The sequence below is a fragment of the Chinchilla lanigera genome, unplaced genomic scaffold (assembly GCF_000276665.1).
Source record: "Chinchilla lanigera isolate Chin_1 unplaced genomic scaffold, ChiLan1.0 scaffold00016, whole genome shotgun sequence".
NCBI classification, from domain to species: Eukaryota; Metazoa; Chordata; class Mammalia; order Rodentia; family Chinchillidae; genus Chinchilla; species Chinchilla lanigera.
This window is the reverse complement of record NW_004955417.1, coordinates 7483781-7489814: the sequence shown is the minus strand read 5'-3', so window position 1 is coordinate 7489814 and position 6034 is coordinate 7483781. Positions and strand designations below refer to the sequence as shown.

The window sequence follows — 6034 nt, the reverse complement described above, 5'->3', positions numbered from 1 at the left end:
TATTCTATAATAGAATTACAATAACTTCAAGATTTGGCATTTACACCTACTACCATATGTGAACAACAGTCCCCCTGTGGCACCCTGAAGCTCTGAAATGCTATTTCCCACAGAACTGAGACTTATGAAAACTGGAAACACCAATCTTCTTACTGTTTTGAGCTGGAGGTTACATCTATAGAGTTAAATCTGTATTTTTCATTTTCTTTTGAGAGTGGTAGTCAGGAAAGCAGTTAATTAGCTGATATGAGCTGGTGCTTCCCCTTTCTTCCCTAAACTTTATCTGCCCCTTTCATCAAGACCCACTTCTCCTAGGCCAAATATGTAGTGAATATCAGCATAAGAGGAGAAGGAAGCTGTAGATACCCCACTACCACCACAACCAAAACAGGTATGCACTTGGGAAAGTATGGGGAGGCATATAAATATAACAAAGACATCAGTGCTGGATGAGACTGAAACATTTCTCAAGACAACGATAAGGTTGGACTTGGGAATTGTTGAAGAAAATTGCTTATTTTTCACAATTAACTCTGTCTCTCAAGGAAGCCTTTAATTTGAAATGTCTAGTTAATACGACCAAAGAGCAGAACTATGAGCCTCTGGAAAAGGCCACCCTATCAGGAATCACTCTCCTTAAACCTAAGCCACCTCTGAGGCATTCATCACATCAGCTTTGTAACGGAGTAACTGTTCTCTTCCTTACCACTGGACTGAGCTCCCCAAAATTAGAAAATGCAACTAACTCATCTTTGTATTCTCATAGGCATCTGGCAAGGCATATACCTTTGATATACTCTCATTGAAGGGATAAACTGAAAATCCATCATTCAGAAAGAATTAGTTGCTAACGCTGAAAAAGAAACTGTATGCATAATCTACACATACTCATTTAAATAATGGAGTTTATTGAAGACAGCAATATGCAACATGACAACCACTGCTGAATTCCTATCACCTTGTCTGGTGAAACTCTGTATTGTTTATAATTTTTTGGTTTTATTTTTTATTCTCTTTAATGATTTGATTAATCTTGCATTCTTACATCTGGTAATCTAACCAACTTCGATGAAGATAAAAATATGTAGTATAACAACCACTGTTAATCCTTATCATTTTGTTCTAAAACCCTGTATCATTATTGTTTTTGCTTTGTTTTGTTTTTGTCTGCGTTGCTGGCATTTTGTTACTGTTCTCTTTTTTTCCTCTTTAAAATAAATAAATAAATAAATTCGTTTAAACAAGCCTGAAAAGGAAAGACACTTGTCTTCTGCAAAATGCACCCAAAAGGTGTTCTACTTTCCTCATTAGCTGGAGAGCCCACTGAGGTATAGCACTGTGCTTCTGAGGTCACTGTTTGATGCAGATCCCTTCTCACTTTCCTTCCGCTCTGCAGGAGTAGTTTTTAGTTGTAAACACCACTGCACTTGGACCAGCCAACAGGAGTAGTTTTTGAGAGATGCCTGGTATATACTATTACTTGGTTTCCTGAAAATCTTAAGGTTTCTGAAGCCTAATTATAAACTAAGCCTCATTCTAAATTTTGAGCCAGAACCCTCAAATCTCCCCCCAATCAAAGATATAAAAAGATGGCAAAGAAAGGCAAAAATACAGCAGGCCACCAAACTCAGATCAAAGGAACTACTAATGCTGCTGAAGGAAAAATTTCCTGAATAACAGTATATCACAGTGAATTGAATGTCCCAGTCAGCCTCATTATCCACATAATGAAACATTTATTGTTATGGATGTACTTAAGTTTAATAGAAAGTAATATTGTACAGTATGTGGAAATCTATAGCTATAAAACAGATGGTTTTTGATAAATTATGCTCTAAACAATATCCCCATCTTCTCACATTATATTACTTTCTAGCTGACACTTTTTCTATCATGTTCAAGATTGTCAAAAAGGCTTTCGAACCCATGCTTTTGTACTCACCTTTCATTCATTCTCAAACTACTGAAATTTGCCCTTTACTGAAAGTACTTTCCTTTGCTACTTTTAAAAGAAATATCCAGGGGATGTTCACGGGTTTTCTCTTGCTGTCTTGGTCACTGTTGTTCTTTCATCTTAACTCTCCTGTCCTTGGACTTCTAGTATAACATTTCTCTTGATCTCCTCATAACCCCTGAATTTGAAACTTGGTTCCACCATTTATTATGTGGTCTTGGGTAAGTTATGTGAACCCCAGTGTTGGCTGCACTGACTTTGGCAGCCTCTGGCCTGCCACACTGTCAGTCCTGATCCCAGTAGGCAACAGAAGCAACAGTAAAGACTAGCTAGGACTGCTAATTTTGATTGCCAACTTGACTGGATTTAGAGGTAGAGAATGGTAATGCACATTCCTGGGTGTATCCGTGAAGGTGTTTCCAGAGAAGTCTGGCAGGGCATTAGTGAACTGAAAGTGCATAGCACCATCCACTATTTGGGTGCCAGGACTGCATGAAAGAGCAGAAGGGAGGGGGCTGGGGATTTAGCTCAGCGGCACAGCGCCTGCCTGGCAAGCGCAAGGTTATGAGTTCAATTCCCGGTACCGGGAAAAAAAAAAAAAAAAAAAAGAGCAGAAGGGAAAAGCTCCAGGGCACGCACGTGCACATGTGCTTACACACACACACACACACACACACACACCCTTATTCAACTCTTCCTGAACAGATGTATTGTTTTTTTTCTGCTACTATTGCCTTTGAATATTTGACTCCGGATCCTTCACCCCATGAATGCATAGGCACCAAGGGATCTCCAGGGGGTTTGTTCAGGCCCTCAGCCTCAAATTGGGGCTGTATCATTGGTCTTCCTGTTCTGCTGCTTGACTGAGCAACTACCATTTTTCCGGGCTCTCTGGGTAAGTCTGGAGTCACTGTGGCACTATCTAGTCTCAGAGCATCAGAAAACTATTACCAGGACTCGTAAAGAGCTAGAAACATGGTCAACAAGAGCTCTCTCTGGCCATGGAAGTATAGGGCTACTGCTAAAACTATAGAGTAAGTGGGTTGGAAAGAGATAAGTACCTTGATTACCTCTCACTCCTATCACCCTTCAATCTTCCACTGGTGCCTCTCACTACTGAAATCTAACTAGAAGCGGACAACAGGATGGAGCCTGGCTGAAGCTCTAGAGGTTCACCTCCTGAGAGATCCAGCAATGGAGGAAAGAGTACAGAATGAACTTGGGTGCAGGACAATGGGGAACAGCCATCACACAAGCATACTGCTGAGCATTTCCTTCACACATATGTGCCAGGTATTCTAAGGAACCAGGGTACAAGAGTCTCTAAGACAGTCTCTATGACCATTTTCATTGTGATTTTCATTCTACTGAGCTGGGAACCAAGAGAGAAGAGAGGCCAGGGAGCTGGAACATGGTGGCGGAGGGGGCTGCGGGGGAGGTGAGGTGTGAAGAGCAGGCACAGGTGAGATCATAAAGGGCTTTGTAGGCCAGGCAGGGAGGTAGGTTTTTCCCCTTATGCAGTAAAATGGCTTTGGGCTGATGGTAGTAGGCCGGTACATATAGACAAAGACAACTGTTTCAAATTTTCAAATATAATTTCCACAGTATCTTGAAAAATAAACCAGTGATACAAGAATGGAAGTATCCCACTGTAGTTTGCAGTTCCCTGGCCACAGGTGCTACACAAAAAGCCAGAATTTTGGGTAGGGGTGGCACTGTTTTAGATCAGAATGCGCACCTGATTCACAAAGTGACCCACCTACAAATTGGCTGGTAGCCCACAAGGTGGCTTAGAGGTAAGGGCTCCACATCCGGGTAATATTCCTCTGAAATGTTGACTAGAAAGTAATGAGGGGATTAACTAACCAGTTGGGGTATGAGAGTAGCTTAGGGATAGAGAAGAACAGAGACACAATGACAAAAAAAAGAACAACTTGCCCTCAGAGGTGGCTGGGCTCTAATAGCTACTCAACTATCCAATAAATATTCTTGCGCTTTTTCCCAGTAAGGCAGCATTTGAGTCTCCCCTCACAAGCACAAGAGTCTAACGAGCACATCACCGTCCCAGTGCTTCCCTCTTAGACCTCCTCTCAGTCACATCAGTCACGAGTGACAAAGGTCTGCTATGGTAATAAAATGCTCAAATTTCCATAGCTAGAAACAACCAAAGTTTTCTTCTCACTTCACATGCCCATTATGAAGTGTTTAGGACTCCACTCTGCATTCCTTCTCCTCCAGGACCAGGACTGATAAAGCGCACACTCTCTGCAACACTGTTGATCATCGTGGCAAAGATGAAAAGTGCTCTGGAGGGTCTTTCATCAGCAATGAAATAATACACTCACAACTCACTGATAGAACATCACGCAGCTCAATCCAAACATAAGGAGACCAGGATATTCAGCTGCACCACGTACATGAAAACGGCAAGTACCTGGCACACCTATCACCATGCGCTCATCCCTAACCATGGTTTTAACTGCTGCTTATACACCAATGTTAAAATTAAGAAAGAGGCCCCATTTGAACCCTGTATCTATATTTTTAACCACTTACTGGACACTGCATTTGCATGTCATCTCAAAGCTCTTGTATCAAGGTGGACCCCTTCATCTTTCTGACAAAGTTTTTGTATTTTCTCTGGGTCAATGGCTCCCTTATCTATCTACAATCTCAAAAAAGAAATTCAGCCTGTCCTTCACTTCTTATCCTTCTAACACCTAATCAGTCATCAAATGCACTGATATTTCTCCATGTTAATAAATCCAGGACTCTTACCCTATGTCAGCTCTTCCGTGGATTCTTGCCCAGGCAATTCTGTCAGGTTTTCTGTCTGGTTTTCCTGCTTTTTCTTTGCCTATAGACTGCAAAAGTTTGTAAGTCAAGCAAACATTATTTCTTAAATAACCAATGGGCCCACTTTGAAGAAATTCAATGCTAAAGAAGGAGAAAGTGAGGTAAATTAAAAAATGACAGACAATGGGGCAAATGTGGTAATAGGTACACAGAAAGTAGCCTGAGAGAGGAACGGAAATACGAAATTGGGTATGATAGCGATAAGATAGTGCGGGAGGTGGGTTGCTTCTAGAGAGGAAATGAAACTTCAGCTAAAAGATGAGAGAGGAACTTTTGCTGACCCAACCACACCCGGGATAGCAGGTACAGGGGATTGAGGGGAACTGCTTAAAGAAGCAAGCAGGTACCTGACGAGCAAGAACCCAAAACGTCCTGGTTATTATTTGGCAGGCAATCAGGCATCAGCTTTCCTGTCGGGATAAGAAACCCGAAAGGAAGCGCAAGTCTACGGGAGATGGTATTTTTGCTTGTGGATGGCATGGCACAGTTAACGTTTACTGAACAACCATTTCACGCTGCAGGCCAATCGCCTTAGTGTATCATTTTATTTAATCCGCAGCAATTCTACGAGCTAAGGTCGTACTCTTCATTTTGCAGTTTAAAAAGAAACACTGTGACTCCGGGATTAATAGCTTTATCAGTTACAGCTACTAAACCTCTTTTCCACCAAAGCCTCCACTGGTATTTATCAGACCACGGGGAGTGCGAAGAACCTGACCTTCCACCCGGACGTGTGCACGGGCCGCTATCAGGGCCCCAGGAAAACTAATGCTAAAGGGGTGCAAAGGGGTGCAAAGGGGAAAAACAAGAGTTGGAGAGGAGGCCGCGCGACGCCCTGGAGGTCTCCTTCGGAGAACCTGCTCCACGGCCCCTGGCTCAGCGCCTGGCACTAATAAAGGACCTCTGGAGTGAGGGGACATTCCAGCAAAGGTGGCATTTTATGCCCAATTTCGCCGGCTGCCTCGGCGACCAGGTTGTGAGATCCACGGAGGGACCTCGCCACCGGGGGAGCACATCCCAGGCGGGAAGACGGCGTGGAGGACAGTCAGCCAGCCCTCCTCGGGGCAGATCGAGAAGTTTTCGTCCCCTAACGTCGCCCCCCGGGCGCGGATGTGAGCGGACGGCTCCGCGCGGGCGGTTACCGCGGAAACTCCCGGAGGTTCCCAGCCGCAGCCCGCGACCGGGTCGCCGGGGGCGAGGGGCGGGGCGCGCGCCCTGACTGAC

General features: G+C 43.9%; 1 long non-coding RNA gene across 1 annotated transcript in view; it reads right to left on the bottom strand.

Annotated features, from left to right (window-relative positions):
- The window catches only part of LOC102012428, a 7031-nt gene extending 1016 nt beyond the window's left edge, over positions 1–6015 (bottom strand). The window contains exons 1-2 of the long non-coding RNA XR_260463.2: positions 5158–6015; positions 4733–4818 (exon numbers count right to left, since the gene is read on the bottom strand). This is a non-coding gene — a long non-coding RNA (uncharacterized LOC102012428). The remainder of the gene's footprint in view (positions 1–4732; positions 4819–5157) is intronic.
- Between the last annotated feature and the right edge of the window lie 19 nt (positions 6016–6034).